General features: G+C 37.9%; 1 protein-coding gene across 1 annotated transcript in view; it reads left to right on the plus strand.

The window, feature by feature from the left end:
• Positions 1–9,657: 9,657 nt before the first annotated feature.
• COLEC10 (collectin subfamily member 10) overlaps positions 9,658–12,934 on the plus strand; it is a 117,296-nt gene continuing 114,019 nt past the window's right edge. Inside the window, exon 1 of the mRNA XM_060128107.1 lies at positions 9,658–9,680. The gene's annotated coding sequence lies outside the window, so the exon portion shown is untranslated. The remainder of the gene's footprint in view (positions 9,681–12,934) is intronic.

Raw genomic sequence — 12,934 nt, forward strand, 5'->3', positions numbered from 1 at the left:
GATCATTGTCATGGAAATGGAAAATCAGTGTCAAGTCAGGTAACTGAGTAGTAACATCAGTTATTCTTTCCAGGCTGTGACTGGATGAAAAAATTTTTAATTTTGTCACTTGAATGGGTGACTGTTGATATTCCTACTGGGTGGCTGAATTAAATACTAATTCAACATCAGGAGAGGTAGTGGTGGTGTTTTTCTAAAAACCATGTCTAATTTGGCAACAGTTTTATAATCTAAAAGGAAATCAGGGAAAAATATGAGTTCAGTGGAAAAAGACCAGATCCTAGGAAATGAAAGTTTACTGAAAATACCATGTGTGGGGCTCTAATGAAAAAAAACAGAGCGCAAGATGGCCCCAGGGCTATGGAAAAAATTTAGTATGTCCTAATGATGTACTTAGTGTCTGTTGATTACACATGGAAACTCACAAGAAAAAGAAGCAGAAGAGGACACCAAAGTAGTGCATTTAAAAAAAATCAACTATATATACAAGCAGACATTAACATTTAAAAAAAAAACTTCCTTTGCCTTTCTCACAAGTACAAACAAAACAGAAAGCCAGAAGGTTGTCTTCTGACTATAACAACAGCAACAAGAATATTAAATAGAGAATGAAAGAAGACGCAAGTCATTGTGTTGGTAGGGTGTGGGTTATTTTAAATAATTCATATGAAGTAATGCAGAGAGACTGCAAAATCAGTATGAGCATGTCACAACACACCGATCCTTCGAAATAACTTCTCGCCATGTCTTTTTAAGACTGCTAAACCCTTTTGCAAAATTGTGAGAGCTTGTCTGGAGAACAGAAAGCATTAGAGGTGAATAAAAGTTATGGGTTTATTTCCCATTGCTCTTTCTTTGAAGAGATTGCTCCATTTTTAAATGACTGGGACTATTTAGCTCCAACCATAATGTATTTCCAGTGGGTTTTTTTTTCTTTTATCTAGAGTTTTATTCTTTTGCTCTGTTCCACCTCACTTTTCTTCTCATGAATGTGAAGACATGTAATAACTCAGGAAAAGGGGCTACAAACGACCACGGGTGGTTGATTATTTCCAGCTTCATGGTGAAATGGTTCCAGTTTCATGGTGTTTACTATGAGGTGTCAAGCCAGGTACCACATTTCTGCTGTTAAGTTTTCTTTCCATCGAGACTAGATTCACAAGCTTTTTGAAGTTGTTATATGCTTTTGTTGACCAATTTTCTAACACCACTTGGAGTTCGTAGATTCGTCCAGGTCCTTGATTCGTAGATGCGTCCAGGGGGATGCAATTTCTGCCCTCCTTTCAGTATCTAATGAGACCTGATGCAGTGTTCTTCCTCAGGAGTCCATGTTAGAGTTATGCAGGGATCTTTTACCTACACACAGGCATCAACTTGCCTTAGTGTGCCAAATCAGAAGCTCTGTGGTTGGGCCTGGCAAAAACATACCTGAAAACACCTCTTTGAGTTATTGTGATGTACAGGTCTGGTTCAAACCATTAGACTGTTGGAAATAATAAGTTTACTCTCAAAAAAAGAGAGAAAAAAGAAAAGAAATGGAAAGAAAAGAAACAGAGAGAAAACAAAGGCTGCATAGACAGCCCTTGCATCTGACTACTGTGACAGCTAACCTGTATGGGAAGACTGGGAATTAGCAGAGTATAATGGTTAAGAGACCAACTCCTTGGATTCAAATTTCTGCTCTGTTGTGTGACCTGCATCAAATTAATTAACCACTCTGAGCCTCAGTTTACTCATATTACAATGAGTATAATAATAATGCCTGTAGTAATTTGGGGATTTAATTATGTATTACGTATTAGATTAAAAACATATAAAGTATTTGCTGATACACCAACATAAAGTGGTTGTTCAAACAATGTCAACTGTTAGTATCTCAGGCTGCTCAGAGGCTCAGATGTGAAGTCAAATAATATCTTTGATAAAAAAATGAAAACATGAGTGATTGTAAATAAAGGCATGTTGTTTAATAGATACAACATTGTAAAGCCTGAGATCCATAGTGAGATTTTGTTTTAGGTCCTAGGTATTATAAATTTGGGGTCCATATTTAATATAAATAATTATATTAGCATTTAGAATGCCAGAGTCCCTCTTAATTGTATTAGTAAAAGCCTTAGGTATCATAAAATGACATGTAGAAATTACTGGCTTGGTTTATTAAGGATGGTATTATTTCTGGTAGGTCATGAATATTATGGGCTGCACTGTCCAACAAGAGGATTAAGAATGCATTTATGCATCAGTAAGAAGGCAGGAGAAGAAAATGGCAATTCTTAAAATTGTTTGATAGAGATATTTCAGAACAAGCATTCAATAGTCATCATAGATAACGTTAGATATTTGTCTTAGTTCTCCATATTTATTCTGTACTTTAGAGGTTTTTTCTTTTTAATTACAAATGGAAGTGGAGCACAATAATCTTTAATAATCTTTTCAGTGCTTGGGAGTCTCCTATGGTTCTTAGTCTGGCCCTGAGTCAGACTCCCTTCTGGGGATGTGAGAATTCCACGTGAGTGATTTCTTTAGACCATGTCCTCTCATAGTGATGCCATTTTGGGGTGGAGTTAGTAGAAATGCTGTAACAAAAATCTTTGCTCTTATCCACAAATGTTTGGCATAGACAATGAGCCATCTGGTTCATCCAACAGACAGGAATCACCTGATATGTAAATTCTCTTTCAGTAGCCCTGATTTACCATTAGACAGCTTTGCCAACTTTGTTTGTAATAGACTGTAAGCTCCACATACAACAGGGCCAGGTGGTCCCCATGGTTCCTAGTATCAATATCAGCAATGAGAGCATTACAGAATTTCAGAATTGAAAAGGGTCTTATGGTGGGCCAAATAATAGTCCCCCGACAGTGTTCACATCCTATTACCCGGAATGTGTGAATACCTTAACTTTACAAGGTAGAAGGGACTTTGCAAATTTGATTAAATTAAGAATCTTGAGATGACGAGATTATCCTGGATTGTTGGGTGGGTCCAATCTAATCATAAAGATTCTTATGAGAGAGGCAAAAGGATCAAAGTTGGTAGAAGGAATTGTGACAACATAAGCAGAGATTGGAGTGATGGAGCCATAAGCCAAGTAATGCCAGCAGCATCTAGAGTCTGGTAGAAGCAAGGAACTGATTCTCCCCTGGAGTCTCCAAAATAAACCAACCCTGATGATACATTGATTTTATTTTATTTTATTTTTTAAAATTTTATTGGATTATAGTTGATTTACAATGTTGTGTTAGTTTCAGGGGTACAGCAAAGTGATTCAGTTATACATATACCTATATTCATTCTTTTTCAGACTATTTTCTCATATAGTTTATCACAGAGTATTGAGTAGAGTTCCGTGTGCTATACAGTAGGTCCTTGTTGGTTATCTATCTTATGTATAGTTGTGTGTGTATGTTAATCCCAGGCTCCTGATTTATCCCTCCCCAACCACGTTTCCCCTTGAGTAACCATAATTTTGTATTCGATACCTGAAAATCTGTTTCTGTTTTGTAAATAAGTTCATTTGTATCATTTTTTAAAAATTAGATTCCACATATGAGTGATATCATATGATATTTGTCTTTGTCTGACTTACTTCACTTGGTATGATAATCTCTAGGTCCATCCATGTTGGCATTATTTCAGTTTTTTTATGACTGAGTAATATTCCATTGTGTATACGTACCACATCTTCTTTATCCATTCCTCTGTCGATGGGCATTTAGTTTGCTTCCATCAAAAGTCTACAAACAATAGATGCTGGAGAGAGTGTGGAAAAAAGGGAACCCTCCTACACTGTTGGTGGGAATGTAAGTTGGTACAGCCACTATGGAGAACAGTATGGAGGTTCCTTAAAAAACTAAAAATAGAACTCCCATATGATCCAGCAATCCCACTCCTAAGCATATATCCAGAGAAAACCATAATTTTAAAAGACACATGCACCCCAATGTTCATTACAACACAGTTCACAATAGCCAAGACATGGACACAACCTGGTGATACATTGATTTTAGCCCTGTAAGACTCATTTTGAACTTGTGACCTCCAAAACCATATGACAATAAATTTGTGGGGTTTTTAAGCTACTAATTTGTGGTAATGTGTTACAGCAATGATAGGCAACTAATACAGACTTCATAGAATCATCAAATTTTATTTTATTTTTTTGATTGAGTGATATGAGGCTCAGAGACCTTGGCCATTCATTTATTCACTCATTCAACAAAAATTTATTGAGCTGCTAACATCTGCCAGGCACGGTGAGCAATAGACATACATGATCCATGCAATGCCTTTCTGAACCTTTCTCCCAGGACCCTGGGCATCAGAATCTGGAGTGGAGAGACCCCCCCAGAGGAAAGATGTTTGGAGCTGATGAATACTGATGGTGGTAGGCCTGATCCCCAGAGATGCACTGTTTCCATTCCTTCCAGGGCCTTGGTAGTTTGCTTTTCTTTTGATTTTTTGAACTGCCCAGGACTTAACAAATTCCTTCATTTACACGAGTTGGCTAGAGTGAGTTTCTGTGGCTGTTACGCCAACCCTAATAAATTATCTAAATAAATAGTCAGCTGATAGTGACCTCTGATCATGTCAAAGTTTTGTGACGGTGTTTTAGACCAACAATTTATTTTTAACAAGCTCATTTAATTCCACAGAAATAGTCTTCAGGTCATCAGCCCACTGATGTTTCATCCCCAACAAGCTAAGTCCACATCTTAATCTCAGCATTTGGGAAACATTTTTCTCTGTCTACGTGGAAAGAAAAATGTGAACCACAGACTGAATTTGCAGTTCTCTGATGTCTGAGCTGCTCCAGTGTGTTATGGAAAGAATAAATATGAATTTCATAATAATTCCATGAATATTATCTACCACCAGCAAATAAGAAAATTGCCATTGCTGGATAACTTCTAAAATACTAGCCATGGAAGGGATGATGGCTGATGTTTAATGTCTTAAATAAGTAGCTATCATCCTCCTCAAGGAACAGCAAGTTCTTCCAATAAAGAGAAAGGATAAGTCAGAGAGCAGAGGTACTGCCTACAGGGACTCAGACTATAAGGTTAAGCTTAATGATTTCAAGCACAGACCCTTGATGAATCTGGTCCTAGACACCCTGAGAATTCACTGTGTCTCCCCTTACAGAGCTTGCCAGACTCCAGGGATAGCAAGATTCAACAGATTGGTTAAGTGATTACACTTGAAGCCAGGCTTCACCATTTGATTTTCTTGATCAACTCATTAACCTTGTTAAACCTCAAGATCCTTGTGTAGAGCTGAGTCACTTTCCGCAGCAGAGATGAGCACAGCACAGTAAATCAGCTACACCTCAATAAAAACAAAGTAGGACCAATAATAGCATCTTTGTTCTAGATGAATTATAAGGTTTATATGAAATAATATGTGGATGAAAGTCATAGAGATGTTCACAGATAGTCTGGTTCTCTTCTCTTCTGGGTTAAGACTGAACTTTCTCACCCCTTGTGGAGTGAGGGTGATGACCAAGTGACTCACTTTGGCCAATGACATATGAGCAAAACTGACACATGTCATTTCTGGGAGGAGCCCTTTAAGAGCCAGGATTCGATTCACTGGCTCATTGTCTTCTTCAGCAACGTCAGGGTTCAACATGGTGACTTCTGCATCCTGTGGGGTCCTAGCCTGAAGGTGATATGGTGCTCATCCACCAGCGGACCTGAAATAACCTTTGTTGTTTTAAGCCACCGATATATTTTGGAGCTGTTTGTATCTACCAAACAAACTAGACTGCTAGGAATCCCATGTAAAGCACTTAACACACAGTAACTTGTCAGGTTGGATGAGAGGTGAGGTCATGGGGGTAATTCATTTACTCATTTAACAAAAGTTTACTATCACATCTAGATGCTATGCAGGGTGAATATCATGGTGAAGGGGGAGACAGAGTCCTTGCCTTCATGGAGTTCACAATTATGCTGAGGCTGCTACGCTTCCAAAACTGAGAAAAACAATCAGAAAAGTTTCACAGCCCTGCTGGAGAGAAAAAACCGTGAAGTTGGGCTGGGCAAAACTCTTCATACAAAGACAGAAGGGCAAAGAATAGTTATCCCTACCCAAGAACCAAAGATTGGTTGGGAACAGTGGATGTAACCCGGTTGATACTGGTTCTGGGCATGCCTGAAGGTGTGATTCCTGCCTGGCTGTGGCACCATTATCGATGCTTCTGCACTGAGTTCCCTGACCCAACATGTCATGACTGCACCCAACAAAATGGCCCTCTTTAATGGAACCCATGCCCTGTTCACTCCACTCACATGAACTCACACTCTGCCTAACCACCACCATCCCACTAGATCAAAATAAAATTGAATGTTTCCCAGCCTGATTTATATACTCTGGCTGTATTAGACCCTCCTGAACTATAGCCTTTAGGGTAGCTTTCAGAAGAAGCTGAGAAGCAACAAATCAAAAGGCTATTTACTTTCCTCCCTTTCTGGAAACAAATGGCATTTGGTCAAGCATGGTGGTGATCCTCACTGGGTTCATGGCAGCGGACCTGAGCTCTGTGATGTGGACGCCTGGTCCCACCAAGGTGGGAAGGCAGAAGTCCCTGTTGCAGTTCTGCCTGCTCCCACATGAGAAGGAGTGTTGGCAGTTCAGCACTTTGAAAGTCAAGGAAGAACACCCTTTCATATTGAATCTAACAGTCAACACCTTGGGCTCAGCAGAGATGCCCCAGTCCTGGCCACTACCTAGCAGAGTGTTCTTTTGGGCATCTCACAGAGAGAGGGAGAGGAAGGACTCTAAGTTAGTTGTTGATGAGCTTCTTCTTTATGCCCAGGAGTGGTTTGAAATGAAGCATACAGTTTTTCTGTGTTCTTGGAGTAGCTTAATCAGAATTGATGACGTCAGGAATAAAAACATCGTCTTGAGATTCATGTTGCTTCATTAGGAATCTTGTCCCTGCCGCTTACAAGATGTGTGATCTTGAGTGAATTGTTTGGTCTCTCTGAACCCCAGTTTTCTTACCTGTAAAATGGTAATATTAACATCTTATAGGTGGTGTTCAAAGAATTAAATAATATATGTTAAGCAGTGTCTGGGGCATAGTGGACTCTTATTATGTGTTCATGCCTTTTCCTTTTTCCTTCTAAAGCAGGTATGACTAAGTACTTCTTTTTGCTCTTCTATCTGTGGGAGAAAGCATTATGCATCTTTGAGGGTTACAGTGCCCCTTCCATTGCATCAATCATATATTTATTTATCCTCCCAATAATGTTATGTGTAAGAACTATAATGATGCTCATTTTATAGATAAAGAAAGTGGAGTGCAAGGAGATTAAGCAACTTGATCAATGATCACAAAGATAGTACTTGTCACAGGTATGACTTGCACTCAAGTATTAGACCCAAAACCCCTTCTCTTTATAGTCCTTGATTTTTCTTTGAGATTTGCATGGAGTCTGACTTTGTTGTGGCCAAAGATTAAGCCATGTTTAGCACTATCTCTGTCTACTGGTCTTTATATTTCCATTGTTATCAGAAACAACTTGATATAAGGTCAACCTTAGGCATGTTGAGCCTTCATCGGGGAAGGGGCAGTTGCGTAAGTGTTAGGTTGAGTGTGTAGGACTGGAACACCACATTTTAATCTCTGTAGGGTCTCAGACTGGCAATCAAAAAGGGAAAGAAGGTGTGCCTGCTATCTTTTCATCCCTTCCCCCAAACCCCACCCCCATCCTGGGGATGCTGATCTTCATGGACTACATCCCTCTTTGCAGGGTCACCTGGGAATGGTTGGGTTCTTTACCAAAGATGATAGGTTGTCTCAAGCTATCATTCTCTTCTTCTGAGTTTCATTAATCATGCCATCTCCTCATTTTCGAGGGCCTATGAGGGTCAAGTTCTCAGGGTACTGCACAGCAGTGTAAATAATGCCTTATCAAACCTTCCTAAATTTAGCCTAATATTCTGATGGGACCCTGAGTGACAATAAGTAATTCCAAATGGTACAAGGAAAATGTACCCTAGGTAGATGATGGCTGTCAATAATCGGTTTCCTTATCCATCACCAAACCAAAGTCCTCAATCACACAGTGTCCTTTTGGGACTCTTTTCCTCTTTCAAGGATACCATCGGTAGTAACTTTAATTTGGTTTTCCCAATGTAGAAAGTGTTGGGCTATGGTGATGTCACCATAGTAAGTACACCTGTTTCAGTACCTGGAACCTTCTTTCCCTAGATACATCTCTGACCTGCCTTTCACTTAATTCAATGTCATTTTGCTCCAATGTCATTTTTTTAGAGAGGTCTTTCTGGATCATGCCATCTAAAACAGCAATTCCTGCATTGCTCTCTGCCTCCTTACTCTTCTTTATTTTTATTTTCAATATTGTTTTTTAACCACATAAAATATTATATACCACATTTAATTGTCTGTTTTTCACCACTAAAATTAAAGCTCCATGGAGCAAAGACTGTCTGTTTTGTTAGTGCAATATACGTAAAATGACCTACTTGGTTAAATAAAGGGGAAGTTTGTTAGGACAAATGCAAGCTCTACAGAAAGAAGAAAAAAGAGAATACAGATTTCTGCTAATAACTATTCTGTCATCATCGAGAAAAGCAGACCAAAGTACCATGTTCTGATCACTGCCGAGAGGTGTATCTTCCTTTAATTAAGATAATTCCTTTAAGGACGTTCAGTTCCCTTTACTGCTCTCTCATCAAGCAACTTTCTATCACTAAGTCAGTTTTCTAATTGCCTTTTTCCTAGTAAAGACTGTGAATGAAGGGCTATGGGGCACAAGCATTCTGATCACTAGAGTTGTTCATTCCCACTGTTCTCGGTATCTCCCTTAGTAATCAGTAAAGTTATGTTCCTGTTTATAAGAAGCATCAAAGGTAAAACTTAGGTAAACTCACAAAACCAGGTTTATGAACCTGGAAAGCCAAGGTCTCAACTCTCCACTGTGATTTCCCTCCAATGGGTAGCAGCCGTGATGAAACACATCTGGAAATGTTATCCAACCTTACCCATGGCTCTCATCTGCTATCCAACCTTACCCATGGCTCTCATCTGGCATACAAATTTTGGGACTGGTTAGTTTCAAGTTCATATGGGCTTAGATGCAGCAATAGTGGATCTTCATAATTAACCTAAATTAGCTTAAGGTTTATAGTGTGTTACTGGCAGAAAAGGGAGGCATTGCTGTAGCATTGACGGCACAGTTTACGTTTAATGGACAGATTTTCATTTAGTGAACTGCAGCAAAACAAAACAAAAATGCTGCAGACATTTATCTCTCAGTAGCTACCTAATAAAGCTTAAACTGGCCAACTTCCATGCCCTTCAGGGTGCCAGAAATACAAACAGGAAGTTAACATTTCCATAGCAATAACAATTCTGTAATAAAAGCTGAGGAGAAACAATAAAACAGAAGGTCAGGATAAAAGCAATTTACATTTTAACATCCTAACACTACATCAGAATAAATTTTAAATATCAAAATAGAGTCAGAGTAAAATTAGAGTAACATTTGTGATCAAATGACTTTTTTTTTCATTTTTAGGCATGGCTTCCGTCTGGTCTTGTAGCAAGGCGCGAACTTATATAGCATCTCTAAATTCCCTCAACTTGTAAGTTCTGCTGTGTCAGCCTATGGATAATTTTGACCAAGCAAGGCTCTCTATTTCAGGTATAAATGTTCTTTTCAAAGAAAAGATGATTCTCATATGATTCATTGTGTTGATCATTTGCTTATATTCACTCCATTATTGTGAGAAGCCATGCACAATAATGCGTGTAATGAAAACAGTGATTTTCAGCAAGTCAAATGGATTCTTCAAATATCCCCAGTAAGCCAAGAGGATGACAGATTATCCTTTGGGAATGGGCATAACCTGGAACTGGTAAATGTTCCTTGATTTCCCTGTGCTTGGACCTTTCCTTTCTAAACTATTAAACATTCTTTTCCTCTAACTATAGAAGATGGAGGTGGTTTTCTAAGACAGTGAGAAGATACTTTAACATTATGTAGAGGAAGGATGAACTGAATGTCAAGGAGACAGAAAAGGGACATTCTTAGGTTGAGATGAGTAACCAGGAGATAATAAACCAGTGTAAAGGACAGAAGAGAGGGAAGAGGGGATTTAGGTCCATAAACCATGAATTTGTTATTGCAACCTTGAGCTGTGCAAGCTTCCATGGCCTTCTGTCCTTGTAAGATAATGGGCTTATAAAGCAGATAAAATTGCTAACAATTGGGACACTGATACAGAAAATTAGAATACCTTTTATGGTGATAGACTCTATTTTTCATAAATTATCTTTCATTGTTTAAGGAATACATATTCAGTTTCTTTAAATGGTGTAAATGCCTTAACAGTAGTTTCTAAGCCTTCCACTCCTTTAAAAATGTGTTGAGCATCTAGTAAGACCCAAGTAAATTCTCATCCAAAAATGACTTTTTACCCTTTTATTTTCTCACTTTACCTCCTGTTACTGAAATGTGATTTTGATGTGGGACATTGGCACTGATTTTGAATTAGTTGCAACCGTGTACATTGCAGTTTACCCAGAATCCATAGAAAAATATCTCTATAAATCTACATCCTAGCCCTAGAATGTCCCCCCTTAATTGGGTTGACAAGTGTGTTTTAATATACTACAGTCCTGATGAGATAGAAGCATGATCTCCTCAATTTAAGTAAATGCAAGCCTGATAGCCAGAGAAAGAGTAAGATGACTCCCTTTTGCCTCTAGCTGTGATAAATTTATGTATTCACACTTAAAAAAGACAAATTACTTTTCTTAACGTAATCCTAAGGGGATTAATACTAGCAAATATTATGCCAATCTCAAAATCCTGTAATTTTAGTGTACTGAGCACTTACAGTAAATTGTGTAAGAAATTGTTTAAATGGAATACTGCCCTCTTATGGTTATACAGATCCTTCTAGAGCCAAACATAAAATCATAGTCCTTAGTTAGGGCAGTTAATAGAGGGATTTAATTAGTGGAGCGATCCAAAAAATGTAACACAGACTTCGATTTTACATGCTACAAAACGGAGTTGTATGGAGGCAACTCATTCTAGGTTTATATATCTAGGTTTCACAGAGGCAAGGATAGAACCCAGTTCATTGCTTTTTCCATTCTAATGCATATTTGAATAGAATTATAAATTCTGGTTTCATAATGCAGATATTTCAAGGGAAATTACAAAACATCAATTTTAGCAAAGGATTTTGTTAATAAGAGTCATTGTACTAAATCAATATGATGTCAAAACTTTCCAAACGTTAGAGGACTTCAGCATCTTGTCAAATCAGAAAATTTGGAAAGTTTTCAAATATCAAACTAAAAAACTTCCAGTTTTCAGGACATTTTATTTATATTCTCCAAAAATCATTCTTATTCTTATTTATCATCTGAGGAGTCACAGAACAAGTTGAATACATGTATCTAACACGTGGCAGTCTGTCAAACACTGGATAAAAAAAGCATTTATTTTTCCTAAAAACTTTCATCTCTTCCAAGATAACCATTTGCATTTTTATTTGTTCCCAGGCTGTTGCTTTTATTTGAATCAGCTTTATTGAGGTATAATTTACATACAATAGAATGTATACATTTTAGTGTACAGTTGAATGAGTTTTGATAAATGCCTGTGCTCATGTAACCATCATCAGAATCAAGATATAGAACATATACATAGATATATAGAAGATATATATCACCCAAGAAAGTTTCATTGTCCTTGATCTCAGTCGATCTCCCCATTCTGGCCCCAGGCAAACATTTATCTCTTTTCTGTCTACTCTATAAAGAATAGATTTGATCTATACAGACCTTCATATATAAGAAGTTATAAAGTAGATACTCTTCCATGTTTGGTTTCTTTCTTTCAGCATAATGGTTTGAGAGTCATCATTGTTGTTTTGTACATTAGTAGTTTGCTCCTGTTTATGGCTGAGTTGTGTTCCATAGTATGGATATACCACAATATTCATCTTCTCACTAGCTATTGGATATTTGGTTTGTTTCTAGTTTGGGGATTTTTATTAAAAAATACTGCTGTGAAAGTTCATGTAAAAGTCATAGTGTGGCCAGATGTTTTTATTTCTCATAGGTAAATACCTAGAAGTGCAATTGTTGGCTCATATGATAAGTGTATTTGAACTTGAAGACACCACTAAACTGTCATCCAAAGTGGCTGTATGATTCTACATTTCCACCAGAAATGTATGAGAGTTCCAGTTGCTTCAAATTCTTGTCACCACTTGATGGCATCAGTATTTGTGTGTGTGAATTTTAGAATTTTATTTATTTTTTTATACAGCAGGTTCTTATTAGTTATCCATTTTATATATATTAGTGTATACATGTCAATGCCAATCTCCCAATTCATCCCACCACCACCACCACTGCCACTTTCCCCCCTTGGTGTCCATACGTTTGTTCTCTACATCTGTGTCTATTTCTGCCCTGCAAACCGGTTCATCTGTACCATTTTTCTAGGTTCCACATATATGCGTTAATATACGATATTTGTATTTCTCTTTCTGACTTACTTCACTTGGTGTGACAGTCTCTAGACCCATCCATGTCTCTACAAATGACCCAATTTCGTTGCTTTTTATGGCTGAGTAATATTCCATTGTATATATGTACCACATCTTCTTTATCCCTTCGTCTGTCAATGGGCATTTAGGTTGCTTCCATGACCTGGCTATTGTAAATAGTGCTACAATGAGCATTGGGGTGCATGTGTCTTTTTGAATTATGGTTTTCTCTGAGTATATGCCCAGTAGTGGGATTGCTGGGTCATATGGTAATTCTATTTTTAGTTTCTTAAGGAACCTCCATACTGTTCTCCATAGAGGGTGTATCAATTTACATTCCCACCAACAGTGCAAGAGAGTTTCCTTTTCTCCACACCCTCTCCAG

Source organism: Lagenorhynchus albirostris, chromosome 17 (genome assembly GCF_949774975.1).
Source record: "Lagenorhynchus albirostris chromosome 17, mLagAlb1.1, whole genome shotgun sequence".
NCBI classification, from domain to species: Eukaryota; Metazoa; Chordata; class Mammalia; order Artiodactyla; family Delphinidae; genus Lagenorhynchus; species Lagenorhynchus albirostris.